This window comes from Saimiri boliviensis, chromosome 1, assembly GCF_048565385.1.
Source record: "Saimiri boliviensis isolate mSaiBol1 chromosome 1, mSaiBol1.pri, whole genome shotgun sequence".
In the NCBI taxonomy this organism is placed as follows: domain Eukaryota; kingdom Metazoa; phylum Chordata; class Mammalia; order Primates; family Cebidae; genus Saimiri; species Saimiri boliviensis.
In genome coordinates this window covers 66,372,902-66,400,684 of record NC_133449.1, presented here as the reverse complement: position 1 = coordinate 66,400,684, position 27,783 = coordinate 66,372,902, and the positions used below count along the sequence as shown (strand labels likewise).

At 51.5% G+C, this 27,783-nt stretch overlaps 1 long non-coding RNA gene across 1 annotated transcript in view; it reads left to right on the top strand.

The window, feature by feature from the left end:
* The first annotated feature begins 20,610 nt into the window (after window positions 1–20,610).
* LOC141580784 (uncharacterized) overlaps window positions 20,611–27,783 on the top strand; it is a 238,736-nt gene continuing 231,563 nt past the window's right edge. The window contains exon 1 of the long non-coding RNA XR_012513111.1: window positions 20,611–20,859. This is a non-coding gene — a long non-coding RNA (uncharacterized LOC141580784). The remainder of the gene's footprint in view (window positions 20,860–27,783) is intronic.

The window sequence follows — 27,783 nt, the reverse complement described above, 5'->3', positions numbered from 1 at the left end:
AGTTGAATCACTGGAAAGACTGAGGAGATAGGAAAACACACTATAGAGGAAGGATACTCTGGCCTTCTGTCCTGCCTCAGGGCACCTTCACCACCCCTGCCCACAGTAGGCTGGAGTGGGGGATAGTGGGAGGTCAGGAGGGCTAGAGTGGTCAGGATCACCTGCCTCATCTGCAGCAGGCATTGTGGGAAGGCTGGGGATGGGGATGTTGGTGGAGAGTGTCAGGTGAGGCCCCTAGGGATGCATACATGGAGCATGGATGAGGGAGGCTGTCTGAGTGTCACCAAGGGTGAAAAACCTTCGCCTTCTTCATGAGGCTGCCTCTGATTTCTCCATCAGGGCAGGCTTAGAGCTCCTGCTTTTGTGGTCTCTTCAGGGCCCTTGCCACCCGCTGCTCACATAACAGGAATAATTCGGGCCAGCCTGAATTTGACTCCAGCTCTCTGGTTTCTCTCCCCAACATCTGTGAGGCCTGGGGCAGTTCAGTTCTGTCCCTGCTCCCCCTAGTTAAACGCGGTCAGGTAGGCTGGGTGCGGTGGCTCACACCTGTAATCCCAGCACTTTGGGAGGCCGAGGCGGGTGGATCACGAGGTCAAGAGATCAAGACCATCCTCGTCAACATGGTGAAACCCCGTCTCTACTAAAAATACAAAAAATTAGCTGGGCATGCTGGTGCGTACCTGTAATCCCAGCTACTCAGGAGGCTGAGGCAGGAGAATTGCCTGAACCCAGGAGGCGGAGGTTGCGGTGAGCCGAGATGGCGCCATTGCACTCCAGCCTGGGTAACAAGAGCGAAACTCTGTCTCAAAAAAAAAAAGAAACAAACAAACAAAAAAAAAACGCAGTCAGGTCATCAGAGCTCCTTCAGATCCTGTGAGGTCCAGATGCCAGGAATGTGGAATGTGGCACCTGGTAGATGCTCAGTTTTAAAGTCTTCTTTTACATTTTCTTCTCCCACCTTCGACTGTCTTTGAGGGGATGTAAAGCATCTTCATCTCTGTGCCTCCCCAGGGATGGTCTCTAAATGTCTCCCTGGGAGGTGCGCAACACTTCCCAGGGGTATGGGAAGAAAACATTTACAAGTCAGATCTGTTACTCTTTCTTAATAGATGATGGTTGGATAGACCTTGGACCCCACTCATGCCATATGACTGATGGTCACGTGCTCTATGCTAAATGTGGAAGAGTTCTGAGGGAAGGTTGTGGTAGCACCACCCTTGTTTTTCAGCTTTTGGTGTATGGCTTTTTGTGTCTTAGCTCTTGGTGTGAACCTGGTTAGTTAAGGGAATTTACAGATTACACATTCTGGTTTTAACTAAAGTAGCCCTCATGAAAATGGAGATACAGCTTAAAATGATTCCTGCCGTGGAACTACTCTGACTGAAATTAAGTTAACCATGCAAACGGGAGAATGGTGGATGGAAGATAAGCTAACGGTGCAAAGTAGGAACGAGGGCACAGCTAACCCATGTGTCCACCACTGCATGCAAGAGAAGCTGCATTAGGAAGCTCCTGGGCGCGGTGGCTCATGCCTGTAATCCCAGCACTTTGGGAGGTCAAGGTGAGTGGATCACTTGAGGTCAGGAGTTCGAGATCAGCCTGGCCAACATGGTGAAACCCCATCTCTACCAAAAATACAAAAATTAGCTGGACATGGTGGCAGGCGCCTATAATTCCAGCTACTCGGAAGGCTGAGGCAAGAGAATCACTTGAATCTGGGAGGCAAAGGTTGCAGTGAGCTGAGATTGCAGCATTGCACTCCAGCCTGAAAAACAGTAAGAGCATAATCAGACCTGCCAAGAAGTCAGTGATACCGCTGAGCTACCCGAAGGACTTGTATGGGTCACCTGCGGCCGTGGCCCTCATCCTAGACCTAGAGGCTGCCTTGACGTATTAAGTCCTGATTGTTGTCTGTGATAGACTGTGTGCTGAGATAAATCATCATCTAGAGGAGAGCATATTCAGACTTTTCACCAGTGGGGGTTTGCTCTCAGTGTGTCCGGAGGTCACTACTTCACAGCCTCCAGCCCCAGGCTGGACACACGGCAGGGCTCAGGAAGCCTGAGCAGGCTGATGTGTGTCTTTGTGTGAGTGTGTGTCTGTAAGAGGTTTTTATGACTAAGCATCCCGCTCACCTCCCGCATTCAGAGCCCTCACCCCTCCCTCTCCTCTATCTTGTCTCAATTTTTCTCTCATTTATTCCCTCCTGCCAGTGGGTGCCCCTGCCTGACCCTCATTAACTCAAAGTGTAAAAACCATTTGTGGGCAGCCCCCTTTGCTCCTCCCCAGCTGGGGCTGGGGCATGGCCCTTCCTTACTTCCATAGAAGCTCAGACCTCTGTGGTTTATGAGCGAGACTCTAATCGGGGAGGCCCCATAGAACAGGCAGGACTTGTTAGAGGATGGCCTCAGGGCTGCTCAGAAGACCTATAAAAAGTGAGTGATCCCCCTGGGGAGTCCAGGTCTGCCTGTCACTCTCGGAAGCTGGCAGTGTGCTGCACACCTCTAAGGACCCTGCCTTCAAGGACAACGATGTAGGTGTCACCCCCAACCCAGGGCCGTGTTGGACATGACTCTGCAGCCATGTGTGGATGGACAGTTCTTGGCTCTCCACCCCTACCTGGTCCTCCAGGGTAGCTCCTGCCCCAAAGATCTCTGACCTCAGCCTTCTTACCTGGGGAGGGCAATTGTTCATTCATCAGCCCCAAAGGAAGGGGACTTGGACAGGGAGAAAGGAGGGCAAACTGGACTTGGGAGTACACTAGCTAATAAGTGCTTGAACTGGATAGGAGTGTTTGCAGTATGCCAAGGAGGTGAGGAATCAGGACGAGTGGCTGAGGAGCTGGCCCAGAAGCCTTGGTGGCAGCTCTGGCAATCCCCAGGACTGCAGACTGTCCTTAAATGGGGAGGGAGCTTCCCAGAGCGGGGGTGTTAAACTGCCCCTCGAAGGTAGGTGCCCCTCTTCTTCAGCTCTCCAGGCTGCCTTGGAGGTGGACCCCAGGGCAGGGGACTCTGCTTTAGTCTTTTAGCTGGCTGCCAGAGGGGTTGGTTGCCTGCCTAGCAGGGTAGAGAGGTGAGTGGGCTGGGGGCATTTCTGCCCGCCCCGCCCCTACCCCCAGCTACTCCCTTTGGCAGACTAGAAGAATCCAGGAGCCAGAGATGGACCCTGGGCTCGTGGCTGGGATCCCTGCCTGGCCCTGTGCAAGAAAGCGTTGAGTTTTCGCTTCTCAGGGGGAGACACAAATTGTCCTGATGAGCATGGTTGGGTTTATGTAATGTAAACCCCTCAGCACCCTGTGTTCCACCTGTAGGGGGGGACAGGTGGGGCCCTCAAGTGCTGGCTGCTGGAGGTAAGGACTGAGGAAAAGCCGGCCTCACCTGGGAGCTGGGTAGGAGCCTCTTAACCAGTGTGCCAGGCTGGCGCAGGGTCTGAACGTCCATACTCTGTATTCACTCGCTGGCTTCAGCAATGCCCTCTCTGGCTAAGTGTCACTGAGCAGATCTCCCCACCTCAGTGCAGGTGAGATGAGACCCTCTCCTCCTCCGTCTGCTTTCTCCATTCTCCAGCTCTGATGGCCTAGGGCATCCCTGGGAACCCGGGGGCAGTGGGAGGCTGACTGGGAATGGTTGGGGAAGGGCTCCGTGCATCTCCACCTCTCCCAAGTCGACACTGTTCACAAAGCAGGGACAGAAGTGAGCGCCAGGGGCAGAGCCGGGGAGAAATGTGACGGCCCTGCTGGGGCCCCTTCCAGGGATGCCCTGACTTGCTCTTTGGTCTGAGGCCGGCCTGACCTGGTACTGCACAGGGGCTGCCTGGGTGGCCCTCTGCTGGTCTGGACTGTCCCTCACCCCCTGCTCCCTCACGGCTGTCCCAGCCTAGGCCCTCTGTGGCTGCACTGAGATTCACTCAAAGCCACCGCTGACCTGTCTCCATGCCTGCCAGGGTAAAAATAGATGTTTCCACTGCGGCCACCTCCGCAGCATCAACTTTCTCCTACTTGAGTCCCTGCCAGTGCTCGGCTCGGGGAGTGGAGCACGAATTACAGGGCCGAACTTGGCGTTGGGGCCTGGCGTCAGGGCCCTGCTGCGGAGCCAGGCTGCTCATGAATGCCCTATTGTTTGGGGAGGTGACCCTGTGTGTCCCTCCCCAGGGCCTGGGGCCTGCTCTGCTCACCTCCAGGCCTCTTCCCATTCCCTTTGGCTTTGTGCCCGCCTAGCCTCTGAGTTCCTCACCTGCCGCCTTGTCTTACAAGGGAGGCTCAGTCCCTTCCATAGAGGGCCAGCTCCACTGGCATGTGATTTACACAGTCACACAGGGCCCCACGCTCAGAAGGGCCCCACACCTGGCTTAATGCCCTGCTATCACCACCTTGACATTCCTAATGATTTTGGAAAAAGGCACATTTGTATTTTATACCTGGCCCTATGAATGATGTAGGGAAGCCTGCTCCATTAGGAACCACGAGTCTGATGAGGGAGACACAGTCCCTGCCTCCACAGAGCCCCAAGTCTGATGCGAGAGCATATGGTTTCCTTCAGGGAGCCCTTAGATTGGAGGAAAAGGCATGGCTGCCCTTAGAATGCACACTAATGGGGCACTCATGGCCTCTGCCCCTTGTGAGCCCCGAGGCCTATGTAAGAGACCCCATCTGTGCTCTCAGGGAGCCTCAGGTCTGATGGAGAGACAGCCCCTGCCTTGGAGAGCTCGGAGATTGGTGGAAAGGCATGGCCAGTGCTATTGGCAAACATATATTCCGATGGGGAAGACAGAGCCTTTACTGAGCCCACAGTCAAATGGTGGAGATACTGGCCCTACCCTTGGGGGCCCTTAGGACACATGGCAAAGACCAGACAGACACATGTACACATGTGTAACAGGGTTAATCTTTGCTGAGACTTGAGGCCATTCAGGGCATGGGGGAGTCTGACCAAGGGCAGGGCATGGGGCTCTGGGTAGACACAGACCCCTATGAGTGAGCTGCCAAGGAGGAAGAGCTGGGGCCAGGCCCTGGCACAGAGGAAGGCAGGTGTCTGGATCCTGGGGTGCGGGTGCACGCTGGCTTGTGAGCGAGTCCTGGGAGGATCAGAAGGATTTTTCAGAGGATCCAGGGAGCACGGTAGAGCTTGGATGCTCCTGAGGGTGGCAGCCCCAGAACAGCAGGGGCTGGCGTTTTCCTGAGAGAGCAGCGTGCTGGCTGGGGCCCTGCATACCTGGGGCTGGGGTGCAGCTTGTAGTGGAGGCCAGGGGTGCAGCAGGTCCAGGGGACTACGACCCCTGTGTGAACCCCAGGATCCACTGAACTCCCTGGGAGTGGGTGGGAGTGACGGGCCTCCCTGGGGCCCTGTTAAGCGGACAGTGATTGGTGACTGAATGCGGGACATCTGCCTCCGCAGCCACAGAAAGAGCAAGTGGGATGGTAGCAGCTCCTCTGGAAGCCTTGAGGGCCAAGGGACCCTGGAACATGGGAGGCAGTTCCCCATGAAGGGGGGCTTCTGGAGGAGGTGACAGGAGGGTTGGAACTCCGAGATTGTCTCTGCCTGTCCATAAGCCTGCCACTTCTTCGGGTGCACATTGCCCTCTCAAGGCTGTTGGTATAGAAGGACCCCCAAGTGGCACCCACATTAGAAATGATGAGGAGAGGTCTCTTTGGTAGCTGATGGGCTCCTCTGCCCTGTGAGGAGCTACAGTGCAAAGGTGAGTGGCAGGCAAGGCAGGACACTGGAGCCAGCTCTCCCTGCGTGAGTGTGAGGGCTCCACCCTGGGGCCGACCCTCCGTCCATCCAGAGCCTGGCTATGGCTGCTGGCTTGCCTCTTGTACCTCCCTTTGGCTTGGCAAGGGTAGCCAGCAGCTGTCACCCCAGGTCAGAGCAGCCAAGTGTTGGGGAAGCATCTCATGGTCTTTCCCATGTAGAATCCTGGGCAGCATCTTGAGGAAGCAGCACCCCTGTGTGGTCTGCGAGAAGCAAATTAAATCGTGGTCAGGGGCCAGGGCCACTGTGCTGCTCAGCCCCTGGAAAGGCCTGGGAGCTGCTGCTTACCCTGAACTGGCCTCAGCCAGTCCACCAACCACCCAATCCCCAGTGAAGGCTGGGAGAGGGATGCCTGGGGAAGTGGTTGGACCATGCTTGATGGGGGCCATGGGGCTTGTTTGCCCAAACTGTGAGGCTCATAGTGTGCAGGGAACTCTCCGTGGGGAAACAGGAAGAGTCCTTTCACCAGGAGTGTGGGGACCAGGGGACTGTTGAGGAGGACAGGAGGAAGGATGGAGAGATGGTGGAAAGAGTGCCTTTGGGGACCAAGGTGAGGGCTCGGTCTGGGGCTGGGAACACTTTTTAACCTTTGCAGAATGACTATATGCATCCTGGTGAGGTAGAACTGGGGACCTCTACCATCGGGTTCCCCCAGGCCTGCCTTCTCAGCAGACATTGTCCCTTAACCAGGCACCCCTGGCACTGGCTCAAGACTCAGCTCTGTTGGTGTTATGTTCACTGTGTATGAGGTAGCAGAGTGAGCTCCAGGATGCAACGACCTTTCTCAGGAGCCTGCCATCATGGCCACAGCGGCCGAGTTGGGGGATGTGTGTCAGAACAGGAGGATGGATGGCAGCAGCAGGGGCCTTGCTTCTATACTCCCTGGCCTTGCCTGCCCCTCGGAATGGCACCTCTGCAGGTCAGGCAGCAGAAGGGAAGGCAGGCAGACACTGAGGGGGGCTTCTGGGTGGCCCCACCCGGTAATGCATCCTGCATCAGAAATCCAGGCATATGTGGAGTTTCTCCTTCCTGGAAATCAAGGGCAGAGACACCCCTGCCCCTGGTGCACACCTAGAGCTGGGTGAACCACATGCCAACCTCCTTCGGGGAGGAGGAGCCCTTCCCTTTCTTCCCCAACCTGGCTGCTGACTTCGGGGCTCAGCTCAATCCCTCCAGATGTCTCCACAACTTTTGCAGCCCCCACAGCTGTGTTTGCCTTCTCTGCCCTGGAAGAGCAGTTTCTGTGTGCTCCTTTCAGCCGTAGCCCTCAGGGCCTTCCAAATGGGGAGATGGCGGGGCCCCCACTCAGCCCATCCATTCCACCCCTGAGGACACAGGCGGTGGGAGCCACACAGTGGGGAGCAGAAAGCATAGCTCCACTGTCTTTTGCTGCCCGCTGGCATGAGTGTCATTACTTCATTCATTTATTCAGTCAGCAAATATATACTGAGCGTTTGCTGAGCCCCAAAGGCTGTGCCAGGAGGACTGATCATGAGACTGCTCCTGCCCTTGGGGAGGCAGGCAGATCTGGGCAAGCAGGTGGGGTCCCTGTGCTCTGCAGGGTGGCAGAGGCTGCCTCTGGGACAGGGAGGCTGGGGAGTCCCTAGGAAGACACCTGCCCCAAGATCTGTGGGATGAGGGGATGGGATCAGTCTGTCCTGGTGAGGTAGCTGAGGCTGAGGGCCAAGGAGCTGTGGGCCAGGTGGAGGGACCCCGGAGTCCGGCTCTCTCCTAGGACCCCGCTTTCCCTCCCCCACCCCGGTCTGTGGGTCTGGCCTCTGCATGACCTTCTCTCCCTCTCATCTCAGGACTGAGGCGCCTCGCACTCACCCACTTTTCTTCCTCTGCCTTCTCCTCCCCTCCCTGTCACCTCCACTCCAGAAAGCAGCTTTCATTTTCCCCACCTGCCTCTCTCCTCTCATCCTCCTGCATCTGTTGGGGAAATTGGGCCATTTGAAGAATAAAGGAGAAGGCAGGAGAGAGGAAACTCCTGTCTCAGGGCTCAGCCTGCAGCTGGGGTGAAAACCTGTTCCTCGTTAACACCCTGAGTCAGGGACCAGAATTGGGGGCGTCGTGCTCCCCAGGCCTCCCTCGGGGACAGGAGGGGAAAGGCATGCTGGGAGACGTTAGCTGCAGTGATTGGGAGCAGATGGGAAGGGGTGGTGAGGGGCAGGGACACTGGGAGGAAGGCGGTGGGGTGGGAGGGAGCATGTGGGGAGGGCCTGGGAAGATCCTCACCAGATCACTGGGGTCCTAAGCTCATTATGTGGAAATAGGTCCGCTATGGGGCATCCTTCTACCCAGACTGAGGGGAATTCCAGGTTTGGGCTACACAGAGGCCTTTGGGAGGGTGGAACCGAGAGCCAGGTGTCTCTGGTGTGTGTGCTCCTGTGTGTGTCCCAGTGGAAGCTCACGTGTGTGGACACTGCCCTGGTCCTCCCCTGAGCCCTCGAGGGTCAGAAGATCCCTGTCCAGGACCCTGGTCAGAGGGAGGTGAGGATGGAGCATACGTTTGGGTCTGGACTGTGTACAAGGAACCCGGGGTCTGCTGGCCCAGAGCAGGAGGGGACATGCAGCCTGCAGGGAGGGGTGAGGTGGGAGCCAACAGAGGGGACATTCTTCAGGGCACTGCTGGCTGGTGACCAGCACTGGGGGGGTGACAGCGGTGATGACAGCAATGTGGAGGATGGAGGTGGCGGTGATGGTGTGACGGCAATGGTGCTGATGGCAGGGTGGGGCGACAGTAGTGGAGACGTGTCCTTGCTTGGCCCCTTTCATGGGGTTCAGGGGCTATCAGGTTGATGACCCTGCTCAGCTTCCTCTTCAGCACTCCCCATCCACCCGTCACCAGCCCTCAGAAACACCATGGGGAAGTGGCCTCAATTGGAGATCTTAATTTAGAAGCTGTGGAGTCCCTGGGTTGCAGCAAAGGCAGACCTGTCCCCTGTCCCCATGGGATCTGGCTGACTGCAGCGCTCACCTGAATGTCTGTTCTGGAGACAGGCTGAACTGGGCTAGGCCTGGAGAACCTCACTGGGCCAGGTCCCACTCTTTACCCCTTCCTCTCTCCCCAGCCCTTAGCCCAGAGCCCATTGTCTCTGCAGAGAGTAGTGGCATGGTGTTGAGGTCCCCAGCCGTTTTAGAATCCACATGATTGAGGTCCCAAAGGGATAGGAGGGGATGGGAATGTAGGGCCAGGGCCGTATTCATGTTCCCCTTTGTCCCCAGATCTTCAGCCAAGCCCTCCTCCTACCCTACCAAACCCAGGGTCTGGCGGGCCCCTGGTTCACATTTCCTGCTCCACATGGCTTGGACTCAGATTCTCCTCCAATCTTTTAATTAGGTCCTGCACTCATTAGCTGTCCGAATGCCTTCCAGACACTTGCAGCCGCCCTGGCCCTCTCTGCACCTGCCCATCCAGCTGGGCCTCCCCACACCTGGAAGACGTCGAAGTCTCCAGTCAGGGCCCCCAAATGGCAGCCCCTCCCTGTGGCCTCTAACAGCAGGGGCCAGAAGAGATGCAGAACCTTCCTCTGAGGGAGGTTGGGGGCTGCAGGAGAAGTGTCTCAGCCCTGGCCACGTGGGCCCTTGCAGGGAACTCTGGGAAGTGAGTTGTGGCCTCAGCACAGAAAACAAGAAGTCAGATGCCCCCTCCAGCCATAGCCAGGAGAGCCAGTGTCTCTCCAGGCCTGGGCACTCACTGCAGGGCCCTCTTGAGAGAACGTGCTCCGAGCTTAGAGTGTTTGCCATCTGCGTGTGGGGAGAGGACAAGAAGGGTCTGTGAGGGACATCAGAGAGCTCAAAAAGAGGGCTGAAGAAGCTGTGGCTTTAATCTCTGTAGGCTTCCCTGATGTGGGGCAATTCCTGAGGACTTGCCAGCCCAAATCATCATTCAGTGAGTGTCGGAGAGAGGGTGCAAGTCCAAGGTCTTGACCCAGGCTTGAACTCTCTTGTCCCTAGTGGCTGTCCTCTTTCCTGGTCCACTAAGTTGCACCAACTCCCGGGCACCAGTCACACAAACTCAAATGAATGAATGAATTGAACACTCATGTGGGAGGAGTGCTTATTAGGAGACGGGCACTGTTACATGTGCTTGCAAATATTGTCACTTAATCCTCAGACTAACCCTATGAGATAGGTACTATTACCTGTCCCCCTTCCACAGACGAGAAATAGAATAGTTGAACAGCTCACAAGAGTTCACATGAGTTGTAAGAGCCTGGCAGTGGCAGGATCCCAAGTCCTGTCTTCTCTGCTTCATGTCCCTGTGCCCAGTTGCCTCCTTAGAGCACACACTGTGCATGCTACTCCTTGGAGTAGGGCAGTAGTGGCCTTGGGGCCTTTCCCTCCGGGAACCAATAGGTGCTAGAATTGCTGTCCCCACTTCCTGGGGGAGATGGGAGATTCTGGCTGAGTGGTCAGGGCCAGGCAAGGCGGTTTATTTCTTGCATACTCAGTGTGTGTGTGTAGTATAAAATGGGAAAGCTGCTTAGCTCACGTAACTGAGCATGACATAGAGAATGGCAGGGCCTCCCCTCTCAGAGTTCCGTTCCCTGCCTGGGAGGATGGAAGTGTCAACTTCGACTCAGCACCTCTGCTCCCCCAATCCCTAGGATGATAATTTTTTGAGTTTTAGATCTTTTTCACTAAGTAAATGTCTGAGGGCCCCAATTTATTAAAACAAGTGAAAGGAGACCTGAGCTGGTTTAGGTCTGGTTTGGATGGGAGTGATGGTGAGGAGGCTAATGCTGGGGTACCTGGCCTTCAGCACTCCTTTATCCCCGAAAGCACCTTGAAGAGCCTCAGGACTCCCCACACCAGGGACTCATTGTCCTGAGAGGACCAACTGAGCATCTTTTGAGGGGCAGATGGTGGCCTGGTTGATGTCACAGGCAGTCTCTCTGGAGCCTGGCTTAGGCCACTCTCCTGCCTCTCATGTGATGACAAATCTGAGCTGAATGAGTTGGCCTGGGGAGGACACATGGAAGTGACAGCACTGAGCTGGGGTTCTCTCATACACAGGGAGCAGCGGAGCAGAGCAGAGAGCCCCACTAGCCATCCTAGATGTGTGTGTGTGTGTGTGTGTGTGTGTGTGTGTGTGTGATCTTAAAGAGTTTTCTATCCACCCTCCACCCCTCATTGTGTTTCCACAGCAAGACTCTGGGAGGGGCTGGCTGCCAGGACCAGATGTCAAGGCCTGGAAAATCCAACTCAGGGCCATACATTGCTACCCCAGGTGGCAAGATCATGGGGGCAGAGACTGGGGCAGGATGGAGAAGTTAGCCTCCTCACCTGCTCCGTGTTCTACCTCTGCAGAATAACTCCGTGGCTAGTCTGGCCCCTGGGCCTCCCAGATCCAAGCCCCTCCTTGGCCGTCACACACATCTTGGCCAACTCAGGCCCCTGCTGCTCATGAGCCTACAATAGCTCTCTACTGTCTAACTGTGCCAGTATTAGGTCCTCAGCCTCGTACTTAAGTTCCTGTCATCAACTGATATCACCAGTTTTATGTAGTCACTTCTGTACCCCCTTCTAGAATCAACCTTCTCTGAGAACCTTTGAGAGCACCAGTGTTTAATACATGGTTTCGTGCCTGGGAAGATGTGCTGTCTATTCATCATGAGTGGGCGTATCATATCTGCACACAACTAGATTGAAAACTCTGGAGAGTCGAAGATGTTTTCTGATTCAATTGGAGCTGAGTTTGAATTTTGTGTGCCCAGCTCTGTGCAGTTGTGTGACTTTGGGTCACTTCTTGCTATCTTTAATCTATGATTATAGGTAGGTGTCTATAATCTATGATTATAGATAGGTGTGTCAGTCTGTTCAGGCTAACGTAACAGAATACCACAGACTGGATGGCTAAAACAACAGAAATTTATTTTTCGTAGTTCTGGAGAATAGAAGTCCAAGATTGAGGTACTGTCAGGGTTGGTTTTTGATGGATCTTTCTTCCTGGTTATTAGACAGCTGCCTTCCTACTGTGTCTTCACATGGCCTTTCCTCTGTGTGTGCACCCAGAGAGAACGAGAGAGCTCTGGTGTCTCTTTCTCTTCTTATGAGGACACCAGTCTCTATGGGATCAGGGTCCCACCCTGTACTTCATCTAACCTTAATTGTTGTCTTAAACTCTATATATCTAAATACAGTTGCATTGGGTGTTAGAACTTCAGCATATAAATTCAGGTGGTAGGGGACACAATTCAGTCTATAACAATGGTTTAAAAATGAAAGAAAAGACTTCCATGGTTGATTAAGTTTGGGAAAGGATGAATTCAAACAAACCAAACAGAATTCTTGCCTGCAGGTCTTCTCAGAACCTTTCACTGTGAATAAGACTGGAGGAGATCGATACCATGCTGTGCATCGCAAACACATTTTGCCTTGGAATTCACTTCTGGTTGATCACCTTGCAGAGCCAGTGTTTTCTGGAGCTCTGTTCAGGACCTGCTGCCCTAATCAATTCCTGCATAACTTTTTCTAACTTGAGGACCTTATAGATGGAGTCAAAATTACTGTTCTCCCCGAGAACAGGTCAGTAACCAGAGAGCTATTCTTGATTAATGCTAGATCTCGACTGAGTAACCTCAGTTTGTGATATTATCAATCAGGATGAAGAAGTTAGCCTCTTCACCCCCTCCGTATTCTACCTCTGCAGAATAACTCCTTGGCTAGTCTGGCCCCTGGGCCCAGATCCAAGCTCCTCCTTGGCCATTGCACACATTTTGGCCAACTCAGGCCATGTCATTCCCCTGCTGCTCGTGAGCCTACAATAGCTCTCTACTGTCTAACTGTGCCAATATTAGGTCCTCAGCCTTGTACCTAAGTTCCTGTCATCAGCGGATCTCACCAGTTTTATGTAGTCACTTCTGCACCCCCTTCTAGAATCAATCCTCTTGAGAAATCGTTGAGAACACCAGTGTTTCTTAATACATGGTCTTGTGCCTGGGAAGATGTACTGTCTATTCATCATGAGTGGGTGTATCATATCTGCACACAACTAGATTGAAACCTCTGGAGAGTTGAGGATGTTGTCTTCTGATTCAGTTGTTTTTGTGTGAGGTTCCTAATGCTGACTGGCCACTGTATCCTCACTTGTCCCCAAGATCATAGCAGCTGACCTGGATCTCTGGAGGCAGCTTTTTGCCATCATATGCCACCATGGCTTTGCTGCATTTCAGTTGTATCCTGCCTGGAGGTTGAGTGATGGACAACCCTCCGGAGATAACTCTCCATCTTCCCCTTTGACTTTTCATGCATGATCTCTAAAATGCTTTGCTGAAACTGGTACCATCCAGGAAATGTGGTCCAGGGCCTTGTTACTCCAGGATCTGAGGACCAGCAGCATGGATATCACTTGGGAGCTTGTTAGATGTGCAACGTCTCACATCCCATTCCAGTCCAGTTGGGCCAGAATATGCATTTAACAAACTCCCAGGTGATTTTTTGTCAGGCATGGTAAGGTTTGAGAAGTACTAGTCTGGAGTAGTGATTTTTCAGAACCACATGTCATATACTGGGTTGTGAAAGCAATGCCATGTTACAATCAGCATTAAAAAAATAGAATAGAATTAAAAATATAGGATGCATTGACTTGATAAAGGCAAGTATTTTGGAGGAGAACTGTGTGTATTCTGGGTTGTGGCATATAATGTGTATCACTATCAAAAAAGTTTGAAGTCTAAGGCAAAAATCTAAGGCACATTCAAGGGTGGTGAGACAGGGGACTGGCTGCGGTGACCTCTGCCTGGCCCTGCCCACCCCCTCACTTCCACCTGGCTTTTCCCCAGCTGCTCTGGATGTCTAAGGGTTTCCCATCACTGACCACACACACCTTGTCACCACACCCTGTGGCCCAACGCCTGGGCTTTGGGCTGTGGTGGGGGAGAGCTGGAACCAAAAAGAAGGACTTTGAAAATAGGTTCTCCAGGTTTATTTTTCCCCAGCTCCTTCTCTTCCCTGCCTTTCCAGCTCTTTTTCCTGCAGCTTCTTTCTTCTCCCTCTCCTGTTCCAAGCTGGATGGCAAAGGCAAGTACAGCTCATCAGAGACTGAGTCTCTCTCCCTCCACACTGTAGATTTTTCTTTCCCAAGATCCCCTCACTCCATATGGAGAAATCAAAATAACCCGACTGACCTCACGCCTTCAGGGCCATTCCTACCTCTGGCAGTCTGCCATCAGCCCATGTCTGCCAGAAAATTTATCTGATCTTTGAACCTCGCACTCCCTTGGAGATAAACGTAGGCTACTGCTAAAGGCATCAGCACTGTTGTAGAGTTGGGGCACGCAGAGGTGAGCAGGGCAGGGAGAGGGCAAAAGGCCTTGGGGCAGAGGGGCTGGGAGGCAGGCTGCCCATGTTGGAAAGGTACAGGGAGTATCTGCAGCCATTTCTCCCTCCCTTCTTGCTCAGCCCCTGGTTCCAGGCCAAATAGAAATGCCTGAAAATCTACCAGGGATCTTCCTTTTGGAAGTCCTTTACTGTCATCATCGTCATCATCATCATTACTACTCTAGATGACACAGGGTGACCACATGTTCCATTTCCTCCAACACTTGGAGTTGATACCTATTCTCTGGGTATTATTAATTATAATATAATTATTAATACTGCCCCCCTTTACTCTCAAGAGTGCTCCAATTTGGATTTTAAATGATTTCATCACTGTATATAAGAAAACAAAAGATCCTGCCAGAGGTCCTAAAGCTAACAAGAAGTTCAGCTAGAACAAGACCCAGATCACATGTTTCTCCCAGGATGCTTCATGGCCTTTCCAGGATGCCTCACAACCCTCCCAGGGTGCCTCACAACCCTCCCAGGATGCCTCACGGCCTTCCCAGGATGCCTCACGGCCTTCCCAGGATGCCTCACGACCCTCTTAGGATACCTTACGACCCTCCCAGAATGCCTTGCAACCATCCCAGAATGCCTCACAGTTCTCCCAGGATGCCTTACAGCCCTCCCAGGATGCCTCACAGCCCTTCCAAGATGTCTCACAACCCTCTCAGGATGCCTCACAGCCCTCTCAGGATGTCTCACTTTCTGATTCTCCCTCCACCTGGAGGAAGGATAGTGTGGACCAGTGTGTGAGCCTGTGTGCTGAGGTCCTAGACTCCTGCCAGAGCTTGAGAGCCAGCTACAGGGAGTCCGTTTACCCTCCAAAAAAATCTCTCTTAGGCTGGGGTGGTGACTCACGCCTGTAATCCCAGCACTTTGGGAGGCTGATCACCTGAGGTCAGGAGTTCAAGATCAGCCTGAACAACATGGTGAAACCCCATCTCTACTAAAAATACAAAATTAGCCAGGCATGGTGGCACATGCCTGTAATCCCAGCTGCTTGGAGGCTACGGTAGGAGAATTGCTTGAACCTGGGAAGCAGAGGTTGCGGGGAGCCGAGATCGCACCACTGCCCTCCAGCCTGGGTCACAAGAGTGAAACTTCATCTCAAAAAAATTAAAACTAAAAAAGTCTCTCTTAACCTTCAAGCTGGGGTAGATCCCCAAGCAGTTTCTGAAGCCTCTGATTTTGCTTCACAGGAGGGCAGGGCTGAGAGGGAGGGATGCAGGATCTGTCCATCAGTGCCCTTTGGTTTTACCCCTCAGGCTTGCTGAGAATCCCAGCTGTGGGAAGCTTTAACTTCCTGTGGGTAAAAGACACATGGGCTGTCTCTTCCTGTTCTCTGCAAGGGTGTGCGTGGAGGGTGGAGGGGGCTGGTGGACCTTGGAGTTAGTGATGATATGGGCAGTAAGTGGGGGCCTGAGCTAGTACTTTGCATAATGGCAGTCTTGGAGCCTAGGGGACAGGATTGTAGCTGCAGGTGGCATATACTGGCAGTAACTGACCCTTGAACTTGGATTTGGCATTAGGGTAACAACTTTGAGGCACAAAGCCACCCCAAGGGCTTCTGATATTCTCATTCCTCCAGGCCACCCCTGGGCACTGAACTGCTGACAGGCTTCTGGCTCTGTCAAGGCTACTGTCCAGACATAGGAGGCCTGGGAACTTGTCCCACTGGACCCAAGCTCTGAATCTTTGCTGAGAATCTGCCACATCCAGTCTGAGGAACATGTAGGAAATACAGGTGAGGGTGCACAGCAGGGAACCTCCAGCAAGGAGAACACTGCTGCTCAGGGATGGAAAAGGAACATCCTCTAAAAAACGTACACACATACCCAGATGCACACATATAGACACACCCAGGCACATAACACATCCACAAATACCCACATGCTTCATGCATGTCTACATGCATACCAAACATTCACATACGTACAGGTGCCTTCCACATACTCTCCCATCCATGTTCATGGACAGGCATATCCATGCACCCATGGAAACGTGATCATATACACACTTATATCCACATGTATGCACATCCACATGCATGGATACAATTATTCACATGCCCTGCATAAGAGGTACTCATATGTGCAAGGTCCCCTGGCTAGCCAGGCAGGAATGGGGAATGGCCCCCTGATGTCAAAGAGGGGAGTCCAGAGCTCAGAGAATAGGGACTGTGTATGAAGAGCATCCTGGTTCTCAGGGACTTGGAGGCTCTGGAATACAGAAGTGGGAAGAACGAGTGGCACTTGGAGCAGAGGGGCAGCGGAGAGTGTGGGGGATGGCATGACCATGGAACCCTCAACCAGACTCCTACTTCAATGTCCATACCTGCTCTGTCCCAAGGGATGAGCCTCTCTTTGATCCTTAAGTGTCAAACCCATTTCTTCCTGACTTATTTAGAGAGAGAGAGAACAGATGACCTACAAAAGGAAATCCAAGTCAAATTGACACCACACTTCTCCCCAGCAATGATGTATGCAGGAAAACAGTGAAACTTTATTTTCAAAACTCCAGGCTGGTCTCCACTGAGCTTTGCTGGAGGAAGGAAGGGGCAGGTCCTGCATCCACTCTTGGATTGAGAGGTTGAAGGAAGACACTCTTCAGTGACCCTCTTAGAAGGTTTTTCCTGCCCATTTCAGAGATATTTGAAAACCTAAGTGGAGCAGTCAGATTAGCTTCCTAGGGTGGGTGAGACTGCAGGAAGGATTAGAGTAAGCAGAGAGGAGAAGCAGGCATGCCCGGCGGGGAACTATGCTGCAAAGGTCCACAGGCCAGTGAGCTGGTGTGCTAGGCAACTGTATGGCTCTTTCTGGTGTTCTGCATGCTACTTTGATGCCCTCTTGCCTGGGAGCCTGCTTGCTGCAGGTGGCCCTGGGTTTGCACAGGACAGATCCTCCTTTTTTCTGTCACATGTGGCTGTCACTCAAGTAGAGCCAAACTGACACCTGTGGGCCCTGTGAGGCTTGCGATGGCAAGGTACATTCCACTAACCCTGTTCAGAGGTCAGAAGTCAGTATGTGGTCTGAGTCAGAGTGAGTTTTGGAGTCAGGGTAGGGTTAGTCTTTGGACAAGGTCAGTTTTGTGGACAGTATCAGAGGTTAGTCTTGGCCAGGACTGGAATCAGTCTGAGTCAGTTTCAGGATCAGTCTGTGGCCATGGTTGTAGTCAGTGTGGGGTCACATTGATGTGACCAGGATTACAGCTGAGTGTGGCTGGGAAGCAGTTTATCTTCAGTATACCTGGTGTGGATGAGACTTGCAGCGAGGCCTAAGCTGAGGAAGGGTTGCCCGCCCACTCCTCTGATGGAGACTCTTGCCATATCCTGATGTTAGCAGCTCTCACTTCCAAACTCCTTGGTGAGGCCTGGGGCAGGGGAGGGCAGGGCTACAGGGCCATGTGTCTCCACAACTGGATGACCCTAGCTTCTCACTGGGAGGACTCCTGCATATGGCTTCAGTCTGAGGGGCCTTGTGAGGGCCATGGCGGATCATTTTCCTGACTCTGGGGCTTTATATCTTGAGACCAGGCTTTGGCGTGGAATGTGGCCCATAGCTAGGACTCTTCAGATCTGAAGAGCTGACCATGGACTATGTGTAAGCCTCTAGCAAGGCTGGATAACAACCTCATCCTCTAAAATAACCAAGGACCTCACTCAAGGTCATTTCTCTGCCCAAGGAAAGGGACAATCAAGCAGTTTCTTTCCTTTTTTTTTTTTTTTTTTTTTTTTTTTTTTTTGAGATGGAGTCTCACTGTGTTGTCCAGGCTGGAGTGCAATGGTGCTATCTTGGCTCACTGCAACCTCTGCCTCCGGGGTTCATGCCATTCTCCTGCCTCAGCTTCCCAAGTAGCTGGGACTACAGGTGCCCTCCACCATGCCCAGCAAATTTTTGTATTTTTAATAGAGACAGGGTTTCACCATGTTGGCCAGAATGGTCTCTATCTCTTGACCTTGTCATCCACCTTCCTCAGCCTCCCAAAGTGCTGGAATTACAGGCATGAGCCACCGTGCCCGGCCTCAAGCAGTTTCTTTACCTGAAGCTCATGCTTTTTAATGTGCTGTCTCAGAAACTGCCCATTCCAGAAGGGGAAGCAGGGGCAACAAGGGTCTTAGAAGGCTGCATATGGTTTCAGCTTGTTGTGTCTTCCTGGCATGTGGCTTATGATTGTGAATGATCCTGTATGTGCTTACTTGTTTACTTTACATTACTCGCATGCCATTCTAGTGTAACCCTCAGGACTGCGTTGTCTTGCTTGCTGCTGTATCCTCAGCACCTAGCAAAGAACTTAGTGTGCATTAGACACTCATTGCATAGCTGCTGAATACATGAATAAATGTATGTTTTACTTCTCTCCATCTTTCCTTCTCTGTTCCAAGTATTCACTGTGCCTTGTGGTATCTGTTTCCTATTGATGTCTGTTTCCTACCTCTCCCTATCTCCTACCTCTGTCAACTGAGTTCAGGCTGCTTGCATTGTTCCCTAGATGTCCACAGTGCCTCCTAAGTGGCCTGCCCACATCCTGTAGCCCTCTCCCATCTGCTCTCCGTACTGTGGCTGGAAGATCCTTCTAACATATAAATAGATCAGGCTACCCCCTGGTTGAAACCCTTCAGTGGCTTCCTATTGCCCTCAGAAGTTCCCTTAATGCAGAGTCCAAGGCATGATCTGGCCCCTACACAGTTCTCTAGCCTCCTTCTGCCTCTCTCGTCGTTTCTTGTCTCTCTCTGTGTCATTCTAAGCACCAACCAGGCCGCCCTTCTTTCACATCCTCAAACAGCCCCCCTTTCTTGCACTTGGAGCCATATTATACACAGGGGTCTTGCCTGGAGCCCCTCGCCCCTCTGGCCCTTGCCCCCCAGAGGCTCTCCTGACCCAACCCCTGTCTAGGCTTTCCATCCCTCATCTTCGTGCTCTCCTTCTCAGCACATTTGATTCTGAGCAGCTGCCAGAATAGCTCCTGGGTCTCATTCCCTCCAATACCCACAGTGCTGCCTGGTATGTTGTGGCTCTTGGGGCATCTTTGTGGAATGAAGGGCCAGTGTCTGACATTGGGACCCCAAAGTTGGCTGCACCCTTTCCCCACACAGCTGCAGAAACCTCAACAGCCACAGCTTGGGGAGGTTTAGCAGTTCCTCTCCGCAGGGTCTTTGTTGAACTAACATAGAGTGCCTGGCCCGACTGTCAGGAACAGTGATAGGGAGGGCTTGGCACATCTTACTTTCTGAGTTGTGGGAGTGTGCCACTACTTCCCACAAGGCCACATCCAAGGAGGATTCCCCCAGATTGGAAGGAGGCTGCAGGCAGGACAGGTAGAAGTGTGATAAGTGTGGATCACATCCTGCTTAGAGAGAAAGAGCTGGGCTTTGCGGGATTTGGAGGCAGAGCCAGTGAGGATAGTAATGAGGACAGGGATATCCTCTTCAGATTCCCCAGGGGACCTGAGCAGTACAGCTTGGTGACCTTGGGAGCTTGTGGACTCACCTGGGTATGGAGGGGGTATCAGGGGACAGTGGCAACAGGGGCTGGAGTGAGACTTCTTCAGGTGGCTTACAGGTGAGTAGACAGGGATGAGGAGGAGGCTTCTCAGCTGTAAGCGACGTACTCTCGGGGCCCTCCAGGGAGTACAGGAGATACCACCGTGCAGAGGGGTTGAAATCTGGAGCTGTCTGCCTTGTTTCCTACTGTCATAGCTCCTTAGGTGGGTACACAACAGATTCTCCAAGTCTCAGAACTCAGAACTAAGCCCTGGCCCTGAAGGAGCAACTGAGGGGCCCTGAGAATCCCAGCCCATGGCTGCCATCTCTGAGGCCCCCACTTAGGTCAGGCCCCCAGCTTACTTCAGAGATCCCTCTGGGCTCTGGACTTCAGAACTTTCCATTTCTCTCATTTCCATTTCTGGCTTGAGACCTCTTGGGGAAGAGACCTCAATCTCAGTCCTCTGGGGTTTGGAAGGTGTCTGGGGTCTTGACCAGCTCATCTGGGAAATGAGATAACCTCTGTTATCCACCTCAGGGAACAGCCACACTTCTTCAATCAAAGTGGTACTTCCAGAAGATGCTGGCAGGGCATCGGTTTGTCTGCAGGCTTCTGAGCCTTGGGGTCCATCGTCACCAAGACCCCTCAAGCCCCTCCCCTCCAGGCCTCTGACTGTCACTTCCTTTGGGAACAGGAGATGCTAGCTGGTTTGGGAAATGCTAACTGTAGAGGAGTCTGGCACTGTGTCCAGGTCGGCAAGGCTATATTTAACCGACTATATTTGCTGTCCCACTCACTTGTCCCAACCCGGCCCCGCCTGCCACCCCTCCCCCTCAGCAGCCTGTCCTGCCCCACTGGGGCCGCGCCGTCCTTGCTCACCCTGCTCCAGCTGTGCAATTGTGGTCTGGGCCACAGGCTATTTTTTGCTTGGTGCCAAAGATTATTCAGTTATCAGGAATGTGTGTTTAAGTGGCCGTCTCCGGAACAAGGATTATAAATAGGAACTTGGGGTCAAGGCCTGGGCCCCAGTGTCCTCCTCCTCTTTGTCCCAGTTCCTGTCCCGGCTCCAGGATTTTACTTGGGGTGAACGCCATGAGGCCATGGCGAGGTTGTCTGGAGGAAAGGACCCTAGGCTGGGAGGCCAGAGGTCCAGGACTAAGAACACTTCTGACAGGCAAGTCACCTGATGTCTCTGGGACTTGCTTTTTCCATCTGGGCAATGGGGAGACTCAGGCTCATTCACTGAATGGCAAACAGGTGGTGAGTCCCCGTCCATTGATGGAGGGAAATCTAAGGTAAGTGGCCGTCTGGGAGGAGAAATTATCAAACTTCAAATCCCAGTTCTTTCTGGGAAATAGATAGGCAAGAACTAGTCTTGAGAGTAAATGCGTAACAGTTCAATTTGCTTTTAGGAAGCTCCCAGTCTTTGGGTGGGACTGCACCTGGGCTTGATCTCAGTAGCAAGTGGCCTAAGAAGGATGAAGTAGGCATGCTTGGGCACAGGTACCCAAGATGAGGCTAAATCTTTCTCCTACAAGGTGAGGGCTGCTGCCCAAGGCACCAGTTATCCTGGAGAACAGGCTCAGGTCAGAGGTCTTGACCCAAAGCATTTGGTCATAAGTGTGGGCGAGGGTGCCTGGTGAAAACGGTTTGGCTGCTTCCTGGTGACCAGTGGCCCCTCCTGTCCTGAGGAGAGCCATCTTATCATGCCCTGGCTTGGGAAGTTTTGGCTCTTTTTCCCTCCATTGGGGGAGGGTAAGGAGGGACAACATCAGGACTCCACCCAAATGCTGGGCTGGGCCAGGCCCTGGGGGTTCCATCCAGCAGCCCTGGGCTTCTTCCCACTCTCCTGCCTCTGAAGAAGGGTGGTGCAGGGGAAGAGCATGCTGCCACCCTTTCAGCTCAGTTTCTTCACTATAAAATCGGAGAAATAATGGACAGCCTCCCTCTCGGAGTTGATAGGTATGAGAGTGATCTAAAGGGATATTCAATCATTCATTATCACAATAAATCAGAATGATATTCCGAGCTGAAAGGCACTGGTTAATCTGAGTGGTCCCAGCCTCCCGATGTCACCAAACTTGGCCAAACCCCAGCAGTCCTGTGGCTTCAATCCCTACACACTGCGTCTCAGTCTTCCCCGTGGGTGCAGGTGCTCTCATATGCTCTCCTCCCCCAGTGCTCTTTCTCACCCTCCCCCTTCACTGGCAGATCTCGGGCCTGGAAGGCTGATTGATCTGGGACACAGCTATGGAGACCTCTCCTCCCCGCATTTGGAATCTGTAGACTCAGCAGAAACTTAGCTTTTCCGCTTGTTCAGGTGGGGCCACTACCTGTCCTACACTCTGCCACCAGGACAGGACTGCATTGTCAGCTATGGCATTGCACCTGCTGCTCCAGCCTTTGTTTTGGGACCATTGATGCGCATGAGAGCCTCTTCTTTCTGATGATGTTAGCACATTAAATGTGTACTGTAATGAAATGAAATTGACTTTTCTATCTTGGAAAGACTTTTCATTTAAATTTTTGAGTAAGAAAAAACATTCTTTGACAGACTATATTTTAGATTTTTTTTTTAAAAAATGGCCATAAATGGAATAGTGGGGCACTCCCTAGTGGAGGTGAGAATTGGGCAGGGGGCTGTCCCCCAGTCTGGAAATGCAGAGGGCTCCACAGTGTATGGCCAAGCTAGCTGCCTGGCAGGGGAGAGTTGTGAGGATGGCAAGCCCATGAATGGAGTGTCTCCATGACAGGCTCTGGGGGAGCCCTTGCTGGGTCACTGCCAAGGACTTCCTTTGCCTATTCCTCTGGGGGCTGTTCTAGCTTGGTTTCACAATGCTGAAGGTCTTAGGGGACATCCATTTATCTCCACAGGCAAGAGCAGGTGCCATCAGACGGAATTTCCCCTTAGTATTGGGAAATGGGGGTGGGTAATCAGTAGAGAAAGAGAGAGACAGAGAGAGGGCATGCTTAGCTTATTTGAGTCCAGATTTCTACTTCCCAGCTGGCCCCAGATCCTGGCTGCTCCTCGGCCGGCTCGTGGGGCAGCTTTGTGGGAGGGAATGTGTACTTGTGCTCAGTAGCCACCACGATACAGTCATACATAGCACTGGATGGAGATGGAGCCTTGAACAGTTTTGAATAGTTTCCTCTGAGGGCTCAGCTTCTACCTCCTTTTCCTACAAGATCAGCGAGACTCCCAGACAAGAACCTTCCTCAGCCCTCTGCCCTGTAGTTCCCATAAAGAAGAAGTTATTTCCTTACCGTTTCCAGGGTGAACGCCTTCCTCACTCCTTGGGTCTTGGCGGTATCACTGCAGTTCAGCTCTCATTGTCAAGCTGTCTTCTCCTATTTTCTCCTCTTTGTCCCTGTCAGTCCAAGCTGGAATAACAGCCTCAAGCACCCTGCTTTGGTGACCCAGGTTGGGCCTTCCTCCCTTCCCGTCAGGCCCATAGCCTGGACTTACTGCCCTCTACAGCCTACTTTGGATAGGCCTTTACCTTGGCCTGGTGCTTTCCCCAGAGGGGCCTGGCCTGGTGGTCTCTCTTCACAAATAAGGCTGAACCATGGTTCCAAGGCTAGCACTAGGGACAGAAAGAACTGGTGCCAGCACAGGCCTGCCCCAGATTCCCTGGAGGCAGGGCCAAGATTCCAGACCTGGGCCACACTGTCCGTAGGCAAGCTGGCCCTTTGCAGGCATGGGCAGGATCAGGAAACTGGACTATTAGTCTTTACAACAGCTCCATGGGGGTGGGCATTACCATTACTCGTTTATGGATGAGGAACTTGAGGCCCAGAGAGGAACACAGGGTGACCTGAGGTCACATAGCCAGTAACAGACAGAGCCTGGACTGAAAACCAGTTGTTGCTGCTGGCCCCTCAGCCTCCTTCACTGCAGAGGTATAAAGAGACTTGCTGAGAGGCTACCGCCTCCAACCCCAAAACCACCCTAAGACCTGGGCAAGAAGGGCCCTATGCCTTATAGTACTTTCCTTGAAATCTTCTAGGTTCCCTTCTGTAGCTGAAACTGACCAGGGTGGGCAGTGCCATCTAAATGGGGCACCCTGAGCTTGGACTGGGACTTGTGTGGGCCCCAGTCCCTGTTTCTCCTCCCTGGGGTACCCTCTGACATTCAAACCCACGTGTGAGGTTGACTAGATGTACCAAGGAGCCATGGGCCTCACGCGTGTGCAGTCATCTTGGGGCCACATAGCTGGACTTGGTTCCTGGCAGGCAGTCTAGTAAGTGGATTGCTCCCCTGGCTGGTGAAGAATTTTTTATGTGGGATCACACGAAATTGGGCTTTCAGAATGGTGCTGAAATGCTGATTTTGAATGACTCTATTGTTTACATAGACAGGAGCCTGGCAAAAAAATATTTGCCCAGGGTCCCATCCACCCTAGGGGAGGCTCTGCCATCTCCCTGACATTAAGCCATCTTGCTGTGTTGTTGCTCATTGTACTGAAATTGATTTTCCCTTTGTTGCTTTGAAACCTCTTTAAAAAGACCTACACCAAGGGAGATTTCCCAAATTCCCTTTATTACCCCCTCCCCACCATGTTTCACAATCCTTAGATTTTAAAATTGAATCCAGATCTGACTTCCAGGCCCTAGTTCTTCAGCTAAAACAATATCCTTTTGTCCTGGCCTCAGTGGACAGTGCTTAGCCCCATCTGACCTTTAGCCTTCTTGCAAAAAAGCAGGAGGCCCACTTACACCCTGGGACTTCCAGGAGAACAAAGATGTGATAAAACCTGCCAGAGATCACATGGTTGTCCAAGGAGGTTTGGGATTTTCATCTACAGCTATATTTCCACCCTGATATGGGGCACTCTGGGTTATCCGTGGAGGCTGTGGTCAAAAGGACCCCATGTGGCAGGCATCCTTTGCTCTGGGTACCCGCTTCTCTTCTCCTCTCTCTGTAGCCTGCTTGCCCTGTCCTGACCCCCTGTCTTCTTTCTAACACATGCTCTCCAGTGAAGTTGGGATAAGGGCTTGAAATGAAACAGCCACTGAGGGCCCTACATGCAGGGAGTGGTTGTCCCCTGGTAAATAGAGGTGAATGGACCATCCCTCACTCTGGGAGGTCAATGCTGTGAACCAAATTTCCTTCCCAGCAGCATCTGCACTTGGGCCCCTCTCTGAGCCTCTTTGTCTCTCTCTTCTCAGTGGGGCTGTCAAAAGCTGAGCCTCACAGGTTGTGACTAATCACTAGCAGATTTTTTTTCCATCCAAGAAGAAGAAAAAGCTGAAGGAGATGAAGAAAAACCCCAACAGTGAATAACTCGGAAGAGTTTCCAACACGTGGGTGTTTTTCTGGGACCAAAGATCAGGAAGATTCCAAATGTAAACAATCCCAAAATAACTCAGCTCTCCCAACCCCAGGCATTCCCAGGACTGGATGTCCACACTCCTTCTCTTTCCCTCAGGGAACCCAAGGTCAGGGAGAGGTGGCAGGGCTTGTGCACTGGAAAGAGTTGCTGGGGACTTCAGGCAAAAAAAAAGGGTCTACACGGCAGGGATATATTCATCAGATAACAGTGATTATCTCTTTTTTTTGAGAGAGGGGCTTCTTCCTGCCTCATCAGACCAGATCCCCCTGGGATTAGAGACCATGACTGTGACGTTTTTCTTTTTTTTTTTTTTTGCTCAGAGTCATATCCCATTGTGCTTAAACCAAACTCCTGAGATTTCTTGCCAGCATAATGTAATGGAAAGAACATGGACTTTGCAATCACACAGGGTTGGAATCTTGGCTCCACCACTTATTAACTGTGTGGCCTTGAGTACATTATTTAGCATCTGGGAATCTCAGTTACCTCCTTATAAAACTGGGGCGATGATTCTCACCCAAGAAGATCCTCTTTCTAACACACCTAGTATGATGCTTCTTGCCTAGAAAGGGCTCAACACATGTTCCCTGTTCTCCTCTCTCAACCTATGAATGTGGCTTGAGCTGGAGCAATCAGTAGGTTCTTTTCCACTACTTTCTTTTTTGAAAGAAGTATGTGTTCAAATGTAGAAATCACTTCGTTATGTTACCGAAAATCACTATGGCAACTCATGGAAGAAGGATATATTCAATATAGGATGTAAAACATCTTTCTAAAGGAGATAATGCTGGAGGATGGTAGAAGTCTTGGTGAAAATGATGGAGGTGATGACAGTGAAGTTGATGGTGAGATAATGGTGGTGGAGAGAGTGGCGGTGGCGTCAGAAGTGACGGTGGTGATAAAATCATGGAGGAGATGATGGAGAAGGTGCATAAGGTGATGGTAGAGGTAGTGGTAAAAGTGGTAACGGAGACTATGATGCAGGAAGCCATCATAGTCTAATGGGGAAGTAAGGTTGAGGATAGTGGTGGTGATGGGGATAAAAGTGATTGATGGTTATGGTGGTGATGAAGGCTGTGTTAGGGGTGACAGTGTTTGCTTGTTTAGGATGATGTATTAAGTTACACTTGATTTGGTGTCGTGGTAAGACAGGGTGATTTGTGATCAGGAGTTCCTCAAGCAGTCTTCCACTCCAGTAGATAAAGGCACAGAGAAGGCAGGCAAAGCAAGGTAGAAGAATGCTTTATGATTAACTGTTACTTTGGCCCTAAACTACAATAGAGAACATTAAACTTCTTAATCGTAGCTGATTGAACACACATGTTTATCTTGGCTACCTCCAGAAGCCTGACTAAAATATCATTAGTATAGGTTGCTTAAAGGCATAAACCCACAAGGAAAAAGAGAATGGGAAAGGAAACATTAGCAAATAAGAGAAGCTAACAAATTTGGAAATTAGAAAGTAGATGGATGAGTGGTATCTGAGTTAGCAGACCGCAGAAAACTGAAACCCAAGACTGCAAGGGTGTGTGGGTAGACGGTAGAAACCAACAGGTAGCAAAATATTTCTGGCCACAGAATCTTACAGAGGCCTGAGAGTTGGAGCCACCAGTTACTTCTGAAGGCATGGATTCAGAGTGAGGCTGAAAAATGGGAAGGTTGATTATACGTTTTAAAGAAGCAGTAAGAACCTCCCCCATCCCAGATGTATTCCTTTACTTTGTTTATCCAGGTAATCATCCCTTTCCAGGTAAACAGAAAGTTTATGCTCTGAGATATTGAACCAGAAAAGTTCTGAGCACAGGGGCACCAGGCACAGTTGAGGGAGGAGTGAGGAGCCAATCTGAAAATGGATATTAAGGATAAATTTGTTTTCTGAAAAGTGAGGCTCATAGCTCTCTTCCCCATTTAAATCTCAGAATACTAGTAGCCAGGTTAATACTACATGAGTAAGACATTGGAAGAAACGTTCCTGGGAAAAGTTTTCTCAGAAAAACTTGTCTTGATTTTTCTAAGAGAAAAGACTTGCAGTTGTTGATATATGGTCTCACAGTACAACTGTGAGCCCACTCAGCTACTCAATGGTGAAACCCACCTGTCGATACCTTTCTCTCTTCTCCTCCCACCACTTTCAATCAAGATTTTAATGCCTCACACTTCAACATAAATGGGAGCCTAATAATTACTTGACATTTGAGAAAGCCCTTCAACACGAAAGGCAGGGATCAAAACAAAGAGAAAAAAGGAGAGTAAAGAAAACAGTGAAGAAAAATCCACAGAAATTATGATTAATATTTTCAGAATGACAAAAGTAGGTTAAAATTATACTTTAAGTTCTGGGATACATGTGCAGATCTTGCAGGATTGTTACACAGGTACACACATGCCATGGTGGTTTGCTCTCCCCATACTCCCGTCACCTACATCAGGCATTTCTTCCAAAGTTGTCCCTCCCAATCTCCTCACCCCTCACTGTCCCTCCACTAGCCCTCCACCTCCCAACAGGCCCCAGTGTGTGACATTCCCTTCCCTGTGCCATGTGTTCTCATTCAACACCTGCCTATGAGTGAGAACATATGGTGTTTGGTTTTCTGTTCTTGTGTCAGTTTGCTGAGAATGATGGTTTCCAGATTCATTCATGTCCCTACAAAGAACATGAACTCATCCTTTTTTATGGCTGCATAGTATTCCGTGGTGTATATGTGCCATATTTTCTTTGTCCAGTCTATCATCGATGGGCATCTGGGTTGGTTCCAGGTCTTTGCTATTGTAAACAGTGCTGCAATGAACATACTTGTGCATGTGTCTTTATAACAGAATGATTTATAATCCTTTGGGTATATATCCAGTAATGGGATTGCTGGGTCAAATGGAATTTCTATTTCT